We start from the raw sequence: 24,213 nt of genomic DNA, 5'->3' as shown, positions 1-24,213 counted from the left end.
GGTCGCGAAGTTTTTTCTAAATTTTCAAGACCCGACTCATCTTTTTACTGATGACCCGGCCCTTGGGGGTTAATGGGAATAATATAGTTTAACAAAATTTACCTCATGTTTGTTATTTAACATCTGCAGCAGGTTTTTCTCCATCTCATAGCTCGCTTCCAGGCGACTTGCAAAGCCAGAGCAGAGTTCCTTAAACTCCAAATTTGCATATTTGGAAAGTTTCTCCTTGGAGAGCCCAGACTCGGGAATGGCTTGAGAGGAGGATGCTACATGTTTGGACAAAACTGTCGCCGCCGGCTTAGAAAAGCCAGAACCAGTAATAACCACAGCATCTGGACCTTCTGTTGTCGTCAATGGGCTCGGCGGCTTAGGGGCATCCATTGTTTCCTTCGGCGACTCAGGAAGATCCACTTGAGTCACAGGCTTAGTTTGATCCGGATTGTCTTGGGTCGGAGTTGATTCTTTCGTGGGTTCAGAAGTTGCGTCAGGAGTTGATCCACTGGTTTTCCTCTTCTTGGCCTGTGCCCTTAAAAAAAGGGAATAAGCACGTTAAGGAATTGAAAGCTCATTATTCTCAAAAGTCAAGGCAAGGTTATCAAAAGACTTACCCCGGAACTCGAATCATTGGTGGAAGTGTCGACATCACTGAGTCGCCAGAAGTGGGAGGAGATTTCTTTAAGAATTATACGTCAATAATACAGGCGGGTTACAAGCGTGATCCAAAGAGACATGAAGAATGGTTACTCATAAGAGTACCTCGCTTGGTTTTCTTTTGTTCGTTGCTGGTAAGCCAGATACCAGATCGCCGGAGTGACTTCGTGTTTTCCGATTTGAGGCATGCTGTGCTTTCTTCAGTAGGAAATTTGGGTCCAAATAAGCATTCGGATGTGAGAAGGGAACTTTCCCACAAATTCGCCTGGCCGGCTTAGGTGGAGAAGGAGATGAATCGGAGGAAACAGAAATTACCTCAACATAGTCCTCCTGGCTTTCGTTATCTTCATTCTATTTCAAGGAAAAGGAGAGATATAAATACAAAGGCTAACAGTAATAGATGGCGAGTGAAAAGAGGACGAATTTTTACCTCCGAAAGTGCAACGCCGACTTGAGATTCGTCAACTTCGGATGGTTCAGTTGTAGCAGATTTGCCCTTACCCTTGGTTTTCTTTGAGGGCGGCTTGATATTTTTCATGGCTTGCCTTTTGGGCTTCCTAGAACAGAACTTATCGCCTTTCTGAAATGGCATATTTTACGAAACCACAATACAAATGAAGCATAAATAATAAAGACCAAAGGCGGGTTAGGTTTGTTTACCTTGGGCGCCGGGTTGATTTTGCAGAAAGGCTTAAGGCCGATCTGGCCGCATTTTCCCGCGGGCTCGCCAGTCAGCTTTTTGATAATGGTAACACTATCCTTTTCCGTTAAAGTTGTCCGAAAATAGCATTGAGGATGATCGAGGGTGCCATCAAATTCACACATCAGGCCATCCCGGCGGCTCAGAGGGAGGATACGCCATTCAACCCAGCAGCGGATTAGGTCGACCCCGGTAAGGCCGTTGTTCATCAAAGATCTTAATTCAGATAGTATTGGGATGAATTCCGATTCCTCCTCCTCGGTAAGCTTGATTGGAAGCTTGAAGTTGGTCGGAAGGCGAGTTGGCCTGTATCCCAGAAGCTTGTTCTCGCCAGCAGGAGACGTCTCTTGACAGTAAAACCAAGACTCGCCCAAGCCTTTGGGATGGCTAGGCATGGTGAGTGAGGGGAATGGGCTATCCCTGCGGCGCTGGACATTGACGCCACCAAGTTCCAAGCTGGGGCCGTTATGGAATTCCGTTTGGTGATTCAGATGGAAAAAATGCTAGAATAAAGGGACAGAAGGCTCGATCCGTAGATAAGCCTCACAAAGAACTTGGAATTGGCACAAATTACTTATGGAATTGGGTCCCAGATCCTGGAGACGGACGTTCATGAAAGTCAAGGCGTCCCTAAGAAACTTTGATCCGGGCGGCTTAAAACCTCGCTCCAGGTGTTCAACAAAAACGATTATTTCCCCTTCTTTGGGGTTAGGGAGATCTTCTCCGAACCCAGTGCGCCAGCCAATAACGTCTTGAGGATCCAAACTGCCCGTTTTCACATAATCGGCTAATATGGAGTCATCAACCTTGGTAGGAAGCCAGTCACTCTTGAAGACGGCGCCCATGCTACAAATAAGTAAAGATGATATTACATGCCTTGGACACCTACTGTATGGGATGAACTCAGTTCATTTAACCCGCCAAGTATTTTGATTAAGGAAAGGTTTGACCCGCCAGATCAAAGGGGTGAGTTGGGTCACTATGGCGACTTATGGAAGTGTGGTTATTCTCAAAGGCTACGTTCTGAAGACGGTAAAAGCGTTTCATTTGAAGTACCAGGAGATGAGGACTACAAACAACTTTTTGCAAACAGTAAATAAGGAATGGATCTACCAGACATAAGAGAAAACCTAAAGAAAATGATTGGTCGCGATAGTTTATTATCGGATGACGCCCTTCGCTTGGCGGAAACATTATTTTCAAAGATTCACGAGTAAAGACGGATAAGTAAAAGTATTCGGAGCATTAGCTATCCTACCAACGCTCGTGTTAATCAATTCAGAGCAGGTAGCTTCTATATGCAAGGAGCCTCAAGAACACGACAATGGCGGGAGTTCAAGCGGAAAGTGAATCTACTCCTAAAATTAGGTGGAGGCCTAACCTGATGCTGTCGGGGAAGAAGAGCCGATGGTGATGGGGTTTGTTGGAGAAGCACTGGCGTCCCGTCGGGCGAAGAGCTTTTCGGTGGCGGCAAAGTTCGTGGTAAATGGCGAGGTGACCGACGGCGAAGCAGTCGACGATGACGATGGCGGATGTGTTGGTTGCGGCGCAAGAATGGACAACGGCGAAAGCCCACAGGCGGCACCGAAGCTCCTCGTGTGAAGGCCAAAAGCACGGTCGGCGGCGGATTCCTCGGGGCGATGAGTTTTTCTCGCTGCGCCGGTGGGGAGGAAGGTGACAGGACTGGTAGGTGGGAAGCGCCAGTTCTGTCCCCCCTGGCCTATTTATCAAGGCAGGTGCTGGAATCGAGGCGCCATGAGCGGGAACCGCCGGGGGATAAAAGATTCGAAATAAATGTGCGCCGAAGATTTCGGGATAACAATGCGCTAAAGATCCGTTGGAGTTGTGGCGGTCTTCCCGAAAAAGGAGGAATAAGAAAAGGAGAGTTAGTAATGATCTGGCGACTTAAGGGATTTTCAGTGCCCAAAGGCAATGGCGGGTGTACAATTTTTTGACAAACGAAGAAAAGTAGGGAATGAATCGCCTTCAATGAAGCAGAGGTATTGGCATGAAGAAGAAAGGTTCAAGTCAATTTGGGGCCTAATGTTGGGGATGTAACCAGTGGATGACCCGCCCTAGTTGGGCCGGGTTATCCATTGGGCGATTCATGTAAATGTTTAGTTGGGCCTCGTTTTGGCCGAATCAAGGTCGTACGACGAGTATGGCTCTTGGCGGGTCTCCCAGCTTTGGAAGATGGCGATTTAGAGACCGCAATAGTCACGAGTTGTAGAAAGGAAGGAATCCTTGTAAACCCTAGGGAATCGACCTATATATAAAGGCGAAGTCCCGGGGGACAGGGCAGAGGTTAGAAATCATCGAGTGCTAGGTTTAGGCGAGTTACGCCTTCCTTGTAACCGAATCCATATCAATACACACAAAAGCAGGACATAGGCTATTACCTCCTCTCGAGGGGCCGAACCTGGGTAAATCGCCGTGTCTCTCCCGCTTAACCCCTTTGAGTCGCGACCAAGGTGCGATGGCTCCAGTATCAAGTCCTTTCACGAGGACAACTGCCGTCAAAAAACCACGACACTCCCGATGGTGAGCATCATGGCGGTGTTGATGAAGTAGGGTTGCCGATGACGACGACGATGAATCCCCCTCTCCGGAGCCCCAAATGGACTCCAGATCAACCCTCTGTAGGAAGAACAAGAGGTCATGGTGGCTCCATCTCATGAAATGTGATGGAAACTTCTCTCTAAATATGTCATTTTATAGGACTAGAATTAGGGTTGGAGGAGCCACATGGGCCCCACAAGCCACCAGGGTGCAGCCAGGGGGCGTGCTTTGTTTGCTTGTGGCCCCTGGTAGCGTTCCTCTGGCAGTTCTTTGCTCCATACATCATTACTAATACCAGAAATAGTTCACACAAAGTTTTGTCCGATTCTGAAAACTTTTATTTCTGCAAAAAATAACACCAAGGTAATTCTGCTGAAAAGAGCGTTATTACGGGTTAGTACCATTCAAATCATGAAAATTAGAGGTAAAAACCAGAGTAAAATCGTTTGTAAAAGTAGATACGTTGGAGACGTATCAACTCCCCCAAGTGTAACTCATTGCTTGTCCTCTAGCAATTGAGTTGATAAACTGAAAGTGATAAAGACAACTTTTACAAACTGTTTTATTCTTGTTGTTATACATATGCTTAGCTAGTGTTTAGGTTTCAGCATAAATCATAAATAAACATATCCATGAAAATAATTTAAGCATCATATCCAATCATGGCAATACATAACCAACTAGTGAGTAATAATAAAAGATCTCGAATGCCAACAACTTGTTAAAACAATCACTATATAATATGATGGCATAGTATCTCGCTAGCCCTTTCTGAGACCGCAAAACATAAATGCAAAGCACCTATGAGATTCAAGCAGTGACTAAATATTATGATTGAAAATGGAAAAGATCCTGGTCATACTCATATCCAACATTGGCTAGACTCAATGCATAAAAATAACAATAGTGCTCTCCTGTCTCGTGCTATAAGAAACAGGGTGGTGACTCAACATAAAAGTAAATAGATAGGCCCTTCACAGAGGGAAGCATTGATTTGCAGAGGAACCAGAGCTCAAGTCTATACAGCAGGAATAAAAATATATTTTGAGTGGTATTCTTTACTGTCAATGTTACAACAAAGGTTTTCAGCATCTTCCATGCTAAACTCATCATTGGTGGTTCCCAAACAGAATTGTAAAGTTTTACTCGTATCCACCGTCCATACACAAGCATGGCTAGCCGAATTCACGGGTGCCCTCCAACATATCAACTTTCCCAAGGAGCTTTGTTTTAATTTAATTTTGATTAAGCAGAGCTCGACATCCTTGTTACCAACGTCTCTCGTGCAATGACGACGAATAAATGCCCATCGTGAGAGTAACTTATTTAGCATGGAAGATACCGATCGCCCCGTCGCTCCATGAGCGGTATGAATGCACAAAACGGATGTTTATATGAATATTTAGAGGTTTCACATGCAAATTTACTTGGAATGGCAGGGTATACCACACACAGGTAGGTATGGTGGACTCAAGTGGAATAACTTGGTTTTAAGGATATTGGATGCACAAGCAACATTCCCGCTTAGTACACGTGGAGGATAGCAAAAGATTGGGAGGCGACTACCTAGAGAGCAACACCAATCATGTACATGCATTGAAAATAATCAATTTTGGCCGAAGCATGAGTAGGATATACTATATGTTTTCACATGTGCCAAGTCACTTTGAATTGGTTTACATGTTTGGGCAAAACACTCTAAATTGAAATATCATTAAGGCTACATTGGTTTTGAATCAACTACATATTTGCACATGGGCCAAGTCAGTCCACTCGAATCACTTAGAGGAAACTACCATACTACCATATCACATCATAGCCATTCTAATGCATGTTGACACATAAGGTAAATCATTATCAACTCCTAGCTATTTAAGCATGGCATGAAAAGCTATGATATCCAATTGTCATCACAAACATGTCCACTCATGATATACTGAATCAAGATCGAACGAGGCGACATATTTACAAAAACGAAAAACAAGAATAGTTCATACCCGTTTCCTTATCCAGGATCACTGTTGGAAATATGCCCTAGAGGCAATAATAAATTAGTTATTATTACATTTCTTTGTTCGTGATAATCATTTATTATCCATGCTATAATTGTATTGATTGGAAAGTCAGTTGACTACCTCATTGATAAAAGATGGTCAAGGTTTCCTAACAATAGACAAGTGTTGTCACTTGATAACGGGATCACATCATTAGGAGAATCATGTGATGGACAAGACCCAAACTATGAACGTAGCATATTGATCATGTCGTTTTATTGCTATTGTTTTCTGCGTGTCAAGTATTTGTTCCTATGACCATGAGATCATATAACTCACTGGCACCGGAGGAATACCTTGTGTGCATCAAATGTCGCAGCGTAACTAGGTGACTATAAAGGTGCTCTACAGGTATCTCCGAAGGTGTCCGTTGAGTTAGTATGGATCAAGACTGGGATTTGTCACTCCGTGTGACTGAGAGGTATCTCGGGGCCCACGCGGTAATACAACATCACACACAAGCCATGCAAGCAATGTAACTAAGTGTAAGTCACGGGATCTTGTATTACGGAATGAGTAAAGAGACTTGCCGGTAATGAGATTGAAATAGTTATGCGGATATCGACGATCGAATCTCGGGCAAGTAACATACCGAAGGACAAAGGGAATGACATACAGGATTATATGAATCCTTGATACTGAGGTTCAACCGATAATATCTTCGGAGAATATGTAGGATCCAATATGGGCATCCAGGTCCCGCTATTGTATATTGACCGAGGAGTGCCTCGGGGCATGTCTACATAGTTCTCCAACCCGCAGGATCTGCACACTTCAGCTTCGGCGATGTTTCACTATAGTTGAGTTATATGTGTGGTTACCGAATGTTATTCGGAGTCCGAGATGAGATCACGGACGTCCCGAGGGTTTCCGGAATGGTCCGGAGACAAAGATTGATATATAGGATGACTTCATTTAGTTACCGGAAGGTTTTCGGGCATTACTGGGAATGTGCCGGGAGTGTCGAATGGGTTCCGGAAGTTCACCGGGAGGGGGGCAACCCTCCCGGGGGAGCACAAAGGACTTATGGGTGTCGCACCAGCCCTTAGTGGGCTGGTGGGACAGCCCAAAATGGCCTATGCGCCAGAGAAAGAAAACCAAAGAAAAAAAAGGAAAGGTGGGAAGGAAGAGAAGGACTCCACTTTCCAATCCTAGTTGGATTAGGATTGTAGTAGGACTCCTCCTCCTCCCTGGCCGGCGCACCCTTGAGGGCTTGGCCCTCAAGACAAGCCTCCTCCCCCTCCCTCCAATATATAATGGAGATTTAGGGCTGATTTGAGACAACATTTTCCACGTGCAACTCAGATCTAGACACCATAGTTTTACCTCTAGATCGTATTTCTGCGGAGCTCGGGCGGAGCCCTGTAGGTGTAGATCCTTCACCACCAGCGGAGCATCGTCATGATGCTGGAGAACTCATCTACTTCTCCATCTTGCTTCCTGGATCAAGAAGGCCAAGATCATCGTCGAGCTGTACGTGTGCTGAACGCGGAGGTGCCGTCCGTTCGGCACTAGATCGGAGCGGATCGTGGGACGGATCATGGGACGGTTCGCGCGGCGGATCGAGGGACGTGATGACGTTCTAGTACATCAACTGTGTTTCTTAACGCTTCCTGCTATGCGATCTACAAGGGTACGAGATCAAAATCTCCTCTCGTAGATGGACATCACCTTGATAGGTCTTCGTGTGCGTAGAATATTTTTTGTTTCCCATGCAACGTTCCCCAACAGTGGCATCAGGAGCTAGATTCATGCGTAGATGTTATCTCAAGTAGAACACAAAGGGTTTTGTGGATGGTGATGTTCGATTTGCTTCCCTCCTTAGTCTTTTCTCAATTTAGCGGTATTGTTGGATTTAAGCGGCCCGGACCGACATTATTGGTACGCTTACGAAAGACTGGTTTCATCGATAGAGATGCAACCTCGTTGCATCAAGATGACTGGCGGGTGTCGGTTTCTTTAACTTTAGTTGAATTGGTTTTGACCGAGGGGGTCCTTGGAGAGGTTAAATAGCAATTTGCACATCTCTGTTGTGGTTTTTGCGTAAGTAAGATGCGATCATACTAGATAGCCATAGCAGCCACGTAAAACATGCAACAACAAATTAGAGGACGTCTAACTTGTTTTTGTAGGGTATGCTTGTGATATGATATGACCAATGACGTGATGTGATATATTGGATGTATGAGATGATCATGTTGTAATAGTTAATATCGACTTGCACGTCGATGGTACGACAACCGACAGGAGCCATAGGATTGTCTTTAAACTAACGGTTGTGTTTGCAGATGCGTTTACTATATTGCTAGAATGTAGATTTAGTAGTAATAGCATAAGTAGCACGACAACCCCGATGGTGACACGTTGATGGAGATCATGATGACGGAGATCATGGTGTGGCGCCGGTGACAAGAAGATCGTGCCGGTGCTTTGGTGATGGAGATCAAGAAGCACATGATGATAGACATATCATGTCACTTATGAATTGCATGTGATGTTAATCCTTTTATGCACCTTCTTTTGCTTAGAACGACGGTAGCATTATGAGGTGATCTCTCACTAAAATTTCAAGACGAAATTGTGTTCTCCCCGACTGTGCACCGTTGCCACAGTTCGTCGTTTCGAGACACCACGTAATGATCGGGTGTGATAGACTCAACGTTCACATACAACGGGTGCAAAACAGTTGCACACGCGAAACACTCGGGTTAAGCTTGACGAGCCTAGCATGTGCAGACATGGCCTCGGGACACATGAGACCGAAAGGTCGAGCATGAATCGTATAGTTGATGTGATTAGCATAGATATACTTACCACTGAAACTATTCTCAACTCAGGTGATGATCGGACTTGAGTTAGTGGATTTGGATCATGTACCACTCAAATGACTAGAGAGATGTACCTTTTGAGTGGGAGTTCTTAAGTAATATGATTAATTGAACTAATTATCATGAACATAGTCTAATGGTCTTTGCGAATTACGATGTAGCTTCCACTATAGCTCTACTGTTTTTATATGTTCCTAGAGAAAATTTAATTAAAAGTTGATAGTAGCAACTTTGCGGACTGAGTCCGTAAAACTAAGGATTGTCCTCATTGCTACGCAGAAGGCTTATGTCCTTAATGCACTACTTGGTGTGCTGCGCCTCGAGCGTCGTCTGTGGATGTTGTGAACATCTGACATACACGTTTTTGATGACTACGTGATGGTTCAGTGCATAATACTTAATAGCTTCGAAGCAAGGCACCGAAGACGTTTTTGGAACATCGTAGAACATATGAGATGTTCTAAGAGATGAAATTGAGATTTCATGATCGTGCCCTTGTTAAGAGGTATGAGACCTCCGACAAGATTCTTTGTCTACAAAGTAAAATAGAAAAGCTCAATCGTTAAGCATGTGCTCAGATTGTCTGAGTAAAACAATCACTTGAATCAAGTGGGAGTTAATCTTCCAAATAAGATAGTGATGGTTCTCCAAAGTCACTGCCACTAAGGTGCTAGAGCTTCGTGATGAACTATAATATATCAAGGATAGATATGATGATCCTTGAGCGATTCGCAAGGTTTGACACTGCGAAAGTAGAAATCAAGAAGGAGCATCAATTGTTGGTGGTTGGTAAAACCGCTAGTTTCAAGAAGGGCAAGGGCTAGAAGGGATACGTCATGAAACGGCAAACCAGTTGCGCTTTAATGAAGAAACCCAAGATTGAACCCAAACCCGAGACTAAGTGCTTCTGTTATGAGGGAAACGGTCACTGAGGCGGAGCTACCCTAGATACTTGGTAGATGAGAAGGCTGGCAAAGTCGACAGAAGTATATTTGATATACATGATATTGATGTGTACTTTACTAGTACTCCTAGTAGCCAGAGGGTATTAGATACCGGTTCATTTCCTAAGTGATTAGTAACTCGAAATAAAAGCTGCAGAATAAACGGAGACTAGCTAAAGGCAAGGTGACGATAAGTGTTGGAAGTGTTTCCAAGGTTGATGTGATCAAACATCGCACGCTCCCTCTACCATCGGGATTGGTGTTAAACCTAAATAATTGCCATTCGGTGTTTGCGTTGAGCATGAACATGATTGGATCGTGTTTACTGCAATACGATTACTCATGTAAATAGAATAATGGTTATTCTATTTGCTTGAATAATTACGTTCAATGGTTTATTGAATCTTGATCGTAGTGTTAGACATGTTCATAATATTGGTGCCAAAAGATACAAAGTAGTAATCATAGTACCACTTACTTGTGGCACTGGCGCTTGAGTCATGTTGGTATAAAGTGCATGAAGAAGCTCCATAGTGATGGATCTTTGTAATCACTCATTTTTTAAACGTTTGAGACATGCAAACCATACCTATTGGTATAAACGCATGAAGAAACTCCATACAGATGGATCGTTTGGACTCACTTGATTTTGATTCACTTGAGACATGCAAAATCATACCACTTGGAACAAGAAAGTAACTTGTTGGATACAATACATTTTTGATGTGTGCAGTCCAATGAGTGTTGAGGCACGCAGTGGATATCATTATGTTCTTACTTCACTGATGATTTGAGTAGATACAGGAGTATTTACTTGATGAATCACAAGTCTGAAATATTGAAAAGTTCAAAGCTATTTCAGAGTGAAGATCATCGTGAGAAGAGGATAAAATGTCTACGATATGATCATAGGGATGAAAATCTGAGTTGCGAGTTTTTGGTACACAGTTAAGACAATGTGGAAATAGTTTCACAATTCACGCCACCTAGAACACCATAGTGTGATGATGTGTCTAAACGTCATAGCCACACCCTATTTGATATGGTGCATACTATGACGTCTCTTATTGAATTACCACTATCGTTTATGGGTTATGCATTAGAGACAACCGCATTCAATTTAAATAGGGCATCGCGTATTTCCGTTGAGATGACACGGTATAGACTATGGTTTGGAGAAACCTAAGCTGTCATTTCTTAAAAGTTTGGTGTTGCGATGCTTATGTGAAAAAGTTTCAGTCTGATAAGCTCGAACCCAAAGCGGATAAATGCATCTTCATAGGATATCCAAAACAGTTGGGTACATCTCCTATCTCAGATCCGGAAGCAAAGTGTTTTGTTTCTAGAAACGGGTCCTTTCTCAAGGAAAGGTTTCTCTCGAAAGAGTTGAGTGGGACGGTGGTGGAACTTGATGAGGTTAGTGAACTGTCACTTCAACCAGTGTGTAGAAGGGCGCAGGAAGATGTTCCTATGGCGTCTACACCAATTGAAGTGGAAACTGATGATGGTGATCATTGAGCTTCGGATCAAGTTACTACAAACCTCGTAGGTCGACAAGGTCGCGTGCTACTACTGAGTGGTACGGTAACCCTGTCTTGGAGTTCATGTTGTTGAACAACAATGAACCTGCGAGCTATGGAGAAGCGATGGTGGGCTCGGATTCCGACAAATGGCTGGAAGCCATGAAAACCGAGAGAGGATCCATGAAAGAAAACAAAGTGTAGACTTTGGAAGAACTACTTGATGGTCATAGGACTATTAAGTAAAGATGGATCTTTAAAAGGAAGACACACGCTGATGGCGAAAAGTCACTATTAAGAAAAGCTCGATTTGTCGCGAATATGTTCCCGACAAGATCAAAGAGTTGACTATGATGAGAGTTTCTCACTCGTAGCAATGCTAAAAGCTGTTGGAATTATGTTATTAGTTGCTACATTATTTATAAAATACTGCACATAGGATGTCAAAACATTGTTTCCTCGACAGTTTCCTTGAGGAAAGGTTGTATGTGATACAACTAGAAGGTTTTGTCGATCCTAAGGATACTAACAAGTATGCAAGCTCCAGCGATCCTTCAATGGACTGGTGCAAGCATCTCAGAGTTGGAATATACACTTTGATGAGATGATCAAAGCTTTTGGGTTTGTACATGGTTTATGAGAAACTTGTATTTTCAAAGAAGTGAGTGGGAGCACTATAGAAGTTCTAATAAGTATATGTGGTTGACATATTGTTGATCGGAAGTAATGTAGAATTTCTGTGAAGCGTAAAAGGTTGTCTAAAAGGAGTTTTACAAAGGAACACCTGGATAGAGCTATTTGAACATTGAGCAACAAGATCTATAGAGATAGATAAAAACGCATAATAGAACTTTCAAATGAAATGCATGCCTTGATAAGTATTTGAAGGAGTTCAAAATAGATCGGCAAAGAAGGAGTTCTTGGCTGTGTTGTAAGGTGTGAATTTGAGTAAGACTCAAAAGACCGACCACGATAGAAGAAAAAGAAAGGACGAAGGTCGTCCCCTATGACTTAGCCGTAGACTCTACAGTATGCCATATTGTGTACCGCACCTGATGTGTGCCTTGCCACAAGTCTGCTAAGAGGTACAAAGAGTGATCCAGGATTGAATCACTAAACAACGGTCAAAGTTATCCTTAGTATATAATGGACTAAGGAATTTTTCTCGATTATGGAGGTGGTTAAAGAGTTCGTCGTAAAAGTTTACGTCAATGCAAGCTTTGACACTAATCCGAATAACTATGAGTAGTAAAACGGATTCGTATAGTAGAGTAGATATTTGGAGTATTTCCGAATAGCACATAGTAGCAGCATCTATAAGATGACATAAAGATTTGTAAAGCACACACAGATCTGAAAGATTCAGAACCATTGACTAAAGCCTCTCTCACGAGCAAGACGTGATCAAACCCCAGAACTATATGTGTGTTAGATTCGTTAAAATCACATGGTGATGTGAACTAGATTATTGACTCTAGTGCAAGTGGGAGACTATTGGAAATATGCCCTAGAGGCAATAATAAATTAGTTATTGTTATATTTCTTTTTCATGATAATCGTTTATTATCCCTGCTATAATTGTATTGATTGGAACTCAAATACATGTGTGGATACATAGACAAAACACTGTCCCTAGTAAGCCTCTAGTTGACTAGCTCGTTGATCAAAGATGGTCAAGGTTTCCTAACCATAGACAAGTGTTGTCACTTGATAACGGGATCACATCATTAGGAGAATCATGTGATGGACAAGACCCAAACTATGAACGTAGCATATTGATCGTGTCGCTTTATTGCTATTGTTTTCTGCATGTCAAGTATTTGTTCCTATGACCATGAGATCATATAACTCACTGGCACCGGAGGAATACCTTGTGTGCATCAAACATCGCAACGTAACTGGGTGACTATAAAGGTGCTCTACAGGTATCTCCGAAGGTGTCCGTTGAGTTAGTATGGATCAAGACTAGGATTTGTCACTCCGTGTGACGGAGAGGTATCTTGGGGCCCACTCGGTAATACAACATCACACACAAGCCTTGCAAGCAATGTGACTAAGTGTAAGTCACGGGATCTTGTATTATGGAACGAGTAAAGAGACTTGCCGGTAACGAGATTGAAATAGGTATGCGGATACCGACGACCGAATCTCGGGCAAGTAACATACCGAAGGACAAAGGGAATGACATACTGGATTATACGAAACCTTGACACTGCGGTTCAACCGATAAGATCTTCGGAGAATATGTAGGATCCAACTTGGGCATCCAGGCCCCGCTATTAGATATTGACCGAGGAGTGCCTCGGGGCATGTCTACATAGTTCTCGAACCTGCAGGGTCTGCACACTTAAGGTTCAGTGATGTTTTAGTATAGTTGAGTTATATGTGTGGTTACCGAATGTTGTTAGGAGTCCCGGATGAGATCACGGACGTCATGAGGGTTTTAGGAATGGTTCAGAGACGAAGATTGATATAAAGGATGACTTCATTTGGTTACTAGAAGGTTTTCGGGCATTACCGGGGATGTACCGTGAGTGACGAATGGGTTCCGGAAGTTCACCGGGAGGGGGCAACCCTCCTGGGTGAACCACAAAGGACTTATGGGTGGCGCACCATCCCTTAGTGGGCTGGTGGGACAGCCCAAAAGGGCCTATGCACCAGAGAAAGAAAACCAAAAAAAGAAAAGAAAAAAGGAAAGGTGGGAAGGAAGAGAAGGACTCCACTTTCCAATCCTAGTTGGACTAGGATTGGAGTAGGACTCCTCCTCCTCCCTGGCCGGAGCACCCTTGAGGGCTTGGCCCTCAAGGCAAGCCTCCTCCCCCTCCCTCCTATATATAGTGGTGATTTAGGGCTGATTTGAGACAACTTTTGCCACGTGCAACTCAGATCTAGACACCATAGATTTACCTCTAGATCGTATTTCTGGGGAGCTCGGGCGGAGCCCTGCAGGAGTAAATCCTTCACCACCACCGGAGCGCCGTCACGCTGCCGGAGAATTCATCTACTTCTCCGTCTTGCTTGCTGGATCAAGAAGGCCGAGATCATCGTCGAGTTGTACGTGTGTTGAACGCGGAGGTGTCGTCCATTCGGCACTAGATCAGAGCGGATCGTGGGATAGATCGTGGGACGGTTCGTGGGACGGTTCGCGGGGTGGATCAAGGGACATGAGGATGTTCCACTACATCAACCGCGTTTCTTAACGCTTCCTGCTGTGCGATCTACAAGGGTACATAGATCCAAATCTCCTCTCGTAGATGGACATCACCATGATAGGTCTTCGTGTGCGTAGGAATTTTTTTGCTTCCCATGCAACGTTCCCCAACAATCACTTCATGATATATCATCATTATTGCCTTTCACTTGCACGACCGAATGATGTGATAATAATAAAAGTGCACGGGTGCCTTGCACTAAGTTGGAATCTGCAGGGCAGTTTTATACAAAGGGGAAGACATGGTAATATTGGCTCTTCGTTAGATCAGCAACAGAGCATATGAGATCCACTTATCATTTTCATCGTGGTCTTCCCTTTTCACGACTCAACAAAAGGAAAAGAAATACAGAGAAACACACTCAAATATGTTTGGACTTTTTGTTTTTCTTAAGCAAGCAAAATAAACGAAGGGAAAACAAGAATGAGAAAAACTATTTACACGGGAAAGCTCCCGACAAGCAAAAGGAAATATTTTTGGGTTTTATTTTAATACTACAACTAAATTAATAGGAAAGAAAAAACGAAAAGAAGCAACAAATATTTTTGGATTTTCTAAAGTTTTCAAACACACAAGAAGAAAGTGAAAAAATAAAGCTAAAATGGATAACAATGAAATTGGATGAACACCGACCATATGAAGTGTGTGAACGTGAATGTAATGTTGGTGACAAATATTTACTCCCCCAAGCTTAGGCTTTTGCCTAGCTTCGTAATCACTACTCGTAGTCTGGGAAGTGGTTACGATCGTAGCTCGTTGGGGCATTCCTGGCTGCCTCTTCTGCCAAGCGAGCAACCTCTATTGCGGCATTGTACTCCTGCACTTCGTTCTCAAGAACATAGTATCTCAGACGGGCCTGAAAATTAAAAAGAGTAGGCGTAGGCAAAATAACAGGCATAGACGTGTATTTATCAAATATTAAGTTGTACTCATATCCTCTAGCCCGTTTTACAATAAACTCATGAGAATACATAGCTTCATATTCTAAATATCTATCGAGCAAAATAGGGTCATTAGGTTGAGGTGACACTACAAATTGTGCAGCTATACAGGAGGCACAAAATCCTCCATACAATTCTCCGTTGCTAGAGTTGGAATGCAAACTTTGGGTAACAATTGCACCAAGGTTATAGAGTTGTTCACCACTCACCACGGTGTGAATAAGGCTCAAATTAGGAGCACATAAAACACTGCAATCTTGTTTCCCTATTACATAGTTCCCATTAAATAGTGAAAAGTAACGAACAGAGGTAAACTGAATGCTTTTAATTCTAGCATGCGTCACCCCTCTATTTTATCCCACATATAGGCTTTCAAGGAACAAATTATAATCAATTTTTGATGGTTTCTCATGTGAACCCCAAAGTGGGAGATTGCATGCAATGGAAAATTCTTCTAGGCTCATGGTAAAGGCTTTGTCATAAAGCTTAAATAAAACTCTAGAAGTACTAGAGAGATAATGTAATCCATGCATGAATGTACGGGTAAGGTTATAATGTTGAACAAACTTATCTGCAAGGAAGTCGGTCAGGCCGGTGTTGTGAATGAAATGATCAAATTCCTCCTTGATAGCTGCATTCCTCATGAACTCTTCACTTGGCCATCGACGGGATTTGGCATCAGCCATGACTATCTGATTGGCCCGAGGCTCGATGTAAGCTTGTCGTATCGATCCCTGCTCGTTGATTCACCTGAAGTACGCTTTCTCGAGGAACTCTCGTGAAGAAACTCATCTTTGTAAGCACAAATATCTGAATTTTTTGAGCCACAAAAATATGTCAATAAAACTTTATGAGAACGATAACAACTGCTCATATGATACTTAGAAGCTATATCAAGCGTTTGTGCTACTTGGAACTTAAATAATTTAACATGCAAGCTCATTTTTTGTAGCACCAAGTGTAGTAATTAATGCCAAATATAGAACACTAAGGCGAAGACTAATTGGAGAGATGGAGGAGTCACATAGCAAGGAACAATTTTCTCAAAATAGTTTCAGAAATGGGTTTCCGAGTAAAGAGATTGGAAATTTCAGTTTCTAGAGGAAGAACACGGGAGAGAGAGAGAGCTAGGAATTTTTTTGGAGGTATAGGATGATGTGAGCAAAAGGGATCAGGAAGGTGGGCCTTGTGGGTCCCACAAGCCATCACGGCGTGGCTAGGGGGCGCCGTGTTGCCTTGTGGCCTACAGGTGTGTCTCCGTGCTGCTATTTTTATGCCAAAAAAGTTCTCATTTACTAGATGATACCCCACTCGTTGCTGCGAGAACAATGATAAAATACGGATAAATAGTTGTTATAAAAATCTAAAACTAACGGAAAAGAGAATGTAAGCTTAAAAACAATAAAATACAAAGCATATAAAACAGAGTGAAAATTATAGTTACAATGTAATTTCTAACAAAATATGGAGGATGAACTCGAATACAAAAAACTACTCAAGACTAATATGCATGAATGAATTGATGATATGGCACCATTGCATGGGTAGAGGAATGAAAATATGTTATTTATGTCTTGCATGCATACTTGCTTATGTGTCATGCTTGCATGGCTAGGAAAATTAGGTAGTGGGTTGTAGCTATTTAGGAATGGAGGATTCCAGAACAAATCATGTAAAAAAATTATGGCATTCTGAGACTTTTTATTTTTGGGTCATTTTTCTATGATACGGAAAACTCAGAAAACAGGGTAATCATGACATTTTATTCTTCTATAGCTAAAATAACAGATAATTAACCTCGGGTACAGGGAGTTGTGAATACTCAATTCATCAACCACATGTCTTTCGAAAAGGATCCATTAATAAGGTTGATCAAGTCTTACAAATAACCGTTTCCGATAAACATGGTACCAAAGAATTTTTATATATCACTAGGTTACCTCAATAGGGATTTGCATATTCCCCATGATAAGATTATAGTATTTCTTTTTCTTGGCAGTAGGTACAGGAATGGTAAAATCTCCAATGATGACCATTGGAATAGGATCAATGACATTAATATTGTTAACCAAAGTTTGCTTCTTCGGAAAATGCATCGTATGTTGCTTGCCATTAACGTGAAAAGTGACCTCACTTTTGTTGCAATCAATAACAGCCCCTGTAGTAATTAGAAAAGGTCTACCAAGGGCGATTGACATATTGTCGTCCTCGGGCATATCAAGAATAACAAAGTGTGTTAAGATAGTAACATTTGCAACCACAACAGGGACGTCCTCGCAAATTCCAATAGGTAAGGTAGTGGTTTTTAAGCCATTTGCAAGGATATCTCAGTGGGTGTAAGCTTGTCCATTTCAAGTCTTTTATAAACGGAGAAAGGCATAACACAAACACCAGTTCCTGAATCACATAAAGCAGTTTTAACATAATTTCTTTTAATAATGCAAGGTTTTGTGGGTATACCCGGTCTCCCAACTTCTTAGGTATTCCATCATCAAAACAGTAATTATCAATCATAGCAGCAATTTCAGTTTCTGGTATCCTTATTCTTTTGGTAATAATATCCTTCATGTATTTAGCATACACACGCATTTTCAATATATCAGTCAAGCGAGTGCGCAAAAAGACAGGTCTAATCATTTAAGAAGAGCGTTCAAAATCTTCATTATTCCTTTTGAGGGAATGGCATGGGTTTTTTAACCCATGGCTCTCTTCCCCTTCCATTTTTTCTAGCAACAAAGTCCCTCTTATCATAACGTTTATTTTTAGGAGGTGGGTTATCAAGACCCACAACAGGTTCTATCTCAACAACATTATTAGGTTCCTTCTTGCTATGAGGTGGATCTTCTACATGAACATCATTATTATCATTATCATCATCATTAAGTTCATGTTCACTACCAGATTGTGTCTTGGCATCAGAAATAGAAACATCATTATGATTCTCAACAGGTTTCTCAATATAAGTTTCATTAGGGGCATGCAAAGTCCTATCATTTTTCTTTTTCTTTTTCTTCTTAGTGGAACTAGGAGTTTCATCATTAATTCTCTAAGAATCCTATTCTATTCTTTTAGAATGACCTTCAAGAAAAAGGGGTTTCTGAGTCATTCTACATCCTCTAGTCGTTACTCTAACAGCATGATCATTAATATTATTCATTTCAGCAAGAAAATCATTTTGTGACTTAGCTACTTGACCTAATTTGGTGTGAACCTTTCACTTCATTAGCAATTCTGAACATCAAGTCACTTAAACGATCTATCATCATGGCATTATTATTGAATTGATTCTTAACATAGTTATTGAAGTGTTCTTGTTTAACAATGTAATTGTCAAATCCATACATGCATTGATCAGGAGTCTTAGCATTAGGTATATCATATTCAGTAAAGGAACGGAGAGAGTTTACCTCTACTACTTGTGTTGGGGTATCAAGTCCTTGTATTTGTTCAATCAGTGGTAATTTCTTGACATCCTCAATTTTAATACCATTCTCTTTCATAGATCTTTTTTGCTTCTTTAATACCTTCCGGGCTGAGGAATAAAATACCTCTCTTCTTTTGAATAGGCTCCGGTGGTGGTTCAAATAGTGTCCAATCATCGGCATTTTGCATTATATTATTAAGTAACTCTTCTGCTTGTGCAACTGTTCTTTCCCTGAAAACAAAACCAACACAACTATCTAGGAAATGCCTAGAAGCATCGGTTAGTCCATTATAAAAGATATCAAGTATTTCCTTGTTTTCAAGAGGGCAATCAAGCAAATCTATAAGTTGCTAGAGAAGCCTCCCCCAAGCTTGAGGAAGATTCTCTTATTTAGTTTGTACAAAGTTAAATATTTCCTGTAAGGCAGCTTGTTTCTTGTGAGAAGGAAAATATTTTTCACAGAAGTAATAAAGCATGTCCTGAGTACTACGCATACAACCAGGAGCAAGATAAGGAAACCATTCCTTGTCCTTGCCTTTCTACGAGAAAGGAAAAAAGATTAAGGATATAATAGTAGCATAACTTTTCATCATTGGTGAACAAAGCAGCAATATCATTCAGTTTCACAGGGTGTTCTACCATAGTTTCATTTTCATAACCATGAAAAGGATCAAACTCTACTATAAGGAATTAATTCAGGTTTTATAGCAAATTAATAATCCTTATCACTGACGAATATAGGAAAACTAGCAAATATAGGATCATGTTTCATTTTCTCCATCATAGATTTTTCTTCTAGTTTGCATAGTAACTTTTTCAAATCATCTCTATCATTGCAAGAAAGAAAGTCTTTAGCTACCTAACCACCCATACATAACCTTCAGGTACGTAAGGTAATTCATATCTATTAGGAGGATGAGGTGTAACAGGCGATTCAAGATCTTCATCAGTTCAGCATTTCCAAGCGAGCTCTAGCAATATGAGCATCAAGTAATTCACTCAGTGGCACAGTTTCAGTTTCAACATGTATAGCAATAGTATAATGATTAATTTCAAAAGTAGCATCATCAAGTTCATGTGATATATTAGGACGATCAAAAGGTGCTGGTGTAACAAGCTAATTCAAAACGGTAGATGAATCAAAAGCAGAGCTAGATGGTAGGTCCTTACCTCCTCTCGCGCAAGAGGGGATGATCTTAGTTCAATTATGTTTCAGATTCTTCATAGTGGCAATTGGATATCCTCAAGTCAACACAATGAATAAAGCTATGCTCGCCGGCAATGGTGCGAGAAAAAGGTATTGATAACCCACAAGTATAGGGGATCACGACAGTCTTCACTGGTAGTATTTCACCCTAATTTATTGATTCGACACAACGTGAGCCAAAGAATATTTTTTTGGTCGTAACAGTTGAGTTGTCAATTCAACCACAGCTGGGATATCTCCATGCAGTGAGGATTTAGTAGCATAGCAAATGATAGTAGTAGCAGTAACAATGATAGCCGCAATTTTGGTAACAGTAGTAATGGTAGTAACAGTAGCAACTGAGTAGCAAGTCTGACAGTAGCAGCAACAATAGTAACTTATAAATATTCAGTATATGTAAAGCGTAGGCACGTGGATCGGTGATGGATAATAATTTAGATGACATTGATCATATAACACTTACACACTAGGACGACACGGAACTGGCTCCAATTCATCAATATAATGTAGACATGTATTCAGTATATAGTTATGCGTGCTTGCGATAAGAACTTGCATGACATATTTTTTCCTACCCTCCCATGGCAGTGGGGTCCTATAGGAAACTTGGGTATATTAAGGCCTCCTTTTAATAGAGAACCGGAACAAAGCATTAAAACATGGTGAATACATGAAGTCTTCAAACTACGTCAATCACCGGAAAGAATCCCAATTACTATCACCTTGGGGTATGCGGATCAAGACACATATTAGGTAACTACAAGTTGCAAGATAGGATCCAAATCACTATCATATTCATGAAAAAATAATAGGTTCACATGTGAAATCATGGCACTCGGGCCCTAGTGACAAGCATTAAGCATAGCAAAGTCATAGTAACATTAATCTCAGAACATAGTGGATACTAGGGATCAATCCCTATAAAAATTAACTCGATTACATGATCAATATCATCCAACCCCACCACTGTTCAGCAAGCCTACAAAGGAATTACTCACTCCCGGTGGTGAGAATCATGGCGGTGTTGATGAAGAAGGATGCTGATGACGACAGTGATGAATCCCCCTCTCCGGAGCTCCAAACGGACTCCACATCAGCCCTCCGGAGGAAGAACACGAGGTGGCGGTGGCTCTGTCTCCTGAAATGCAATGAAAACTTATCGTTGATTTTTCTCTCTGAAGATGTCATTTCATAGGACTGGAATAAGAGTCACAAGAGCCACGTGGGCCCCACAAGCTATCAGGGCGCGGCCACGGGAGCGCCCTGTTGGCTTGTGGCCCCCTAGAAGTGTTTCTCTGGCAGGGCTTCGCATCATAAATCCTTATAAATGCCAGAAATAATTCACAAAAATTTCATCTGATTCCGAGAACTTTTATTTCTACACAAAAATAACACCAAGGTAGTTTTGTTGAAAACATCGTTAGTCCGAGTTAGTTCCATTCAACTCTTGCAAATTAGAGGTCAAAACCAGAGAAAAAGTGTTTGGAAAAGTAGATACGTTGGAGACGTATCATGCCATGCTAGCTTGTGGGGCCCACGTGGCTCCGTTGCGGTTGATTCCAACACACAAAAACCCTATAAATCCCAAAACCCTCGGAAATTAGGATAGAACTACGATGTGCCGCCGCAACTCTTTGTATTGAAGAAAACCCCATCTAGAGCCTTTCTAGTACCCTGCCCGAGGGGAAATCACTACTAGTGGCTATATTCATCATCCCGGTGGAGGCCACGATGAGGAGGGAGTAGTTCACCCTCGGGGCTGAGGGTATGTACCAGTAGCTATGTGTTTAATCTCTCTCTCACACACATTCTTGAGATGTCACGATCTTGATGTATCACGTGCTTTGTTGATGTTGTTGGATCATATGGTGTTTGTTTCTTGCTATCTTTTTGTGATGAATTGAATCTTTCCCTTTGAGATCTCGTTATGTTGGATTGAATATTGGGTTTGAGAACACTTGATGTATGTATTGGTACTCAACTTGTGGATTCCCATGGTGACAATGGGTTAATCTATGCGTATGGGTTGATACACGTTGTTGTCTTACCTTCTCCGAGAGAAATCTTGGGGTACTCTTTAAAGTTATTTGTATTGGATTGAATATGATGAATCTGAAATTGTTTGATGCATGTCGAATAATTAGCCCATGGATACTTGTGGTGACATTGTAATATCTAGGTGACATTAGGGTTGATTGATATGTATCATAGGTGTTATTCTAGTATGAACTCTAGGGTTGTCTGTGACACCTATAGGAATAGCCCAAAACATTGATTGGAAAAATAACTTTGAGTGCTTCACTGCCTACAAGAACTTCTTATTATGTTCTCCGCTAATAGGAACTTTTGAGTGATTCTTTGTTGCATGTTGAGGGATGACCATATGATTCTACTATGTTAGCATTGTTGAGAGATTGCACTAGTAAAATTACGAACCCTAGGCCTTGTTTCTAAGCATTAATATATCATTTTTCTTATTGTTTGCTAGTTGTTACCTTGATGATTTTATTTATTCATATTATAAAAATATATTTCTACTATCCATACTACACTTGTACCACCATCTTTTCACCGAACTAGTGCACCTATACAATTTTCCATTGTATTGGGTGTGTTGGGGACACAAGATATTTCTTGTATTTGATTGCAGGGTTTCTTGAGAGAGACCATCTTCATCCTACACCTCCCATGAATTTATAAACCTTAGGTCATCCACTTGAGGCAAATTTGTTGTTGTCCTACAGAACTCTACACTTGGAGGCCCAACAACGTCTACAAGAATAAATAACATAGTAGACATCACTATAATCTTTCTCTTCGAGATTTATCTCCTTACCATATCATGCTATACTTTGGTGATGTCGTCCATGTCATTGCAGTTCATAGTCATGATCTTGTTCTCCTCGGCAAGAATCTTGGCCAAGGCCTTGTTCTCCTCAATAAGGGCCTTTCTCTCCTCAATACCTTGCGCAACCCCTATTCCTTGAGTAATTGCCACTTTTCTTGCTTCTCCTGCACCTTCTAATCGACCAAATCCTTCTTTTCCTCCAATATATTGGCCAACATCAACTCATTTGATTTCACCATGGCATCTATCTTGTCACGCAAACTTGATGCCTCTGATTCAGACTTGATCTTGTCTTTGACATTCTTATTTCCATCGGGCTTGTGATTGTTTCTTGGTCCATCATCATCTATCTCGTTGAGTGAACCTCTCTTTGGTGGGGATTCTTTATAAGTCAACTACCACTTTTGGTTATGTTGAAGCAATCTCCAACAATGCTCTAGTGAAAATGACCTACCATTGGAAGCTTCCATGTCCTTGTACCTTTGTTGTGCAATTGTTTACTACAAAATGAAAACAATATCAAAATATGTCACATGTTACAACTCCAACAGCTACAAATAATTTGCACTACAATGTGAAAATAAACTCACATAATCCGATTCAACGGTGCCACTTGGAGGTGCACTGCGGACTTGCTCCTAGCAAGCAGCCCAACAGCTACAAATCGGCTTGATCACGTCCCAACGACCTTGAAGACCTAATGGTGTGTGGTGTTCTATTGGGATACTTTGCCATCGCGGAAGAATTCATTCTCTATCATTTGCCAATACTGCTTGGCGGTTTGGTCAACACTGGTGCACGCATCAAGAGACATCGCTTCCCAAGCCTTGATCAAGATTTGATCTTTCAAATGCATTTAGTTATTCGATCTTCCGTGAGATTTTTCTTGATCTTGGTTGAACACCCCCTTCTCAACCTCCTCCACCTCATATTATTCCTCATCATGCCCATGCATGCCCCCATCCATCTCATTGTAACCGTAATCACCGATCGGGGCTTGATCGATGTCGACAGTGTTGTCATCCAACAAGTGCACAAACTCAAAAGTCGCATCATGCAAGTCGTCACTACAATTATACTCAATAAATCATGAACGAGTGCAATAGGGACTAGTGAAACAAGTAGAAGAAATTGAAGTATCAATACTTGCTCCCATTTTGTCGAACACATTGGCGGCGACGCGAGCAACATCTTTGGCGGGCATCCTCGGGGTAGCTCTTGCCGGGGGAAATTGGGGAAGCTGCTAGCGGGGTAGCTCATGTCGTCACCTTCTTGTGTTTTACATCTGAAACCTTGTCTTTATTTGCTGGCGCTGCCTAGATCGG

This window comes from Hordeum vulgare, chromosome 5H, assembly GCF_904849725.1.
Source record: "Hordeum vulgare subsp. vulgare chromosome 5H, MorexV3_pseudomolecules_assembly, whole genome shotgun sequence".
Taxonomy (NCBI): domain Eukaryota; kingdom Viridiplantae; phylum Streptophyta; class Magnoliopsida; order Poales; family Poaceae; genus Hordeum; species Hordeum vulgare.
Note: the sequence above shows the minus strand (reverse complement) of the source record.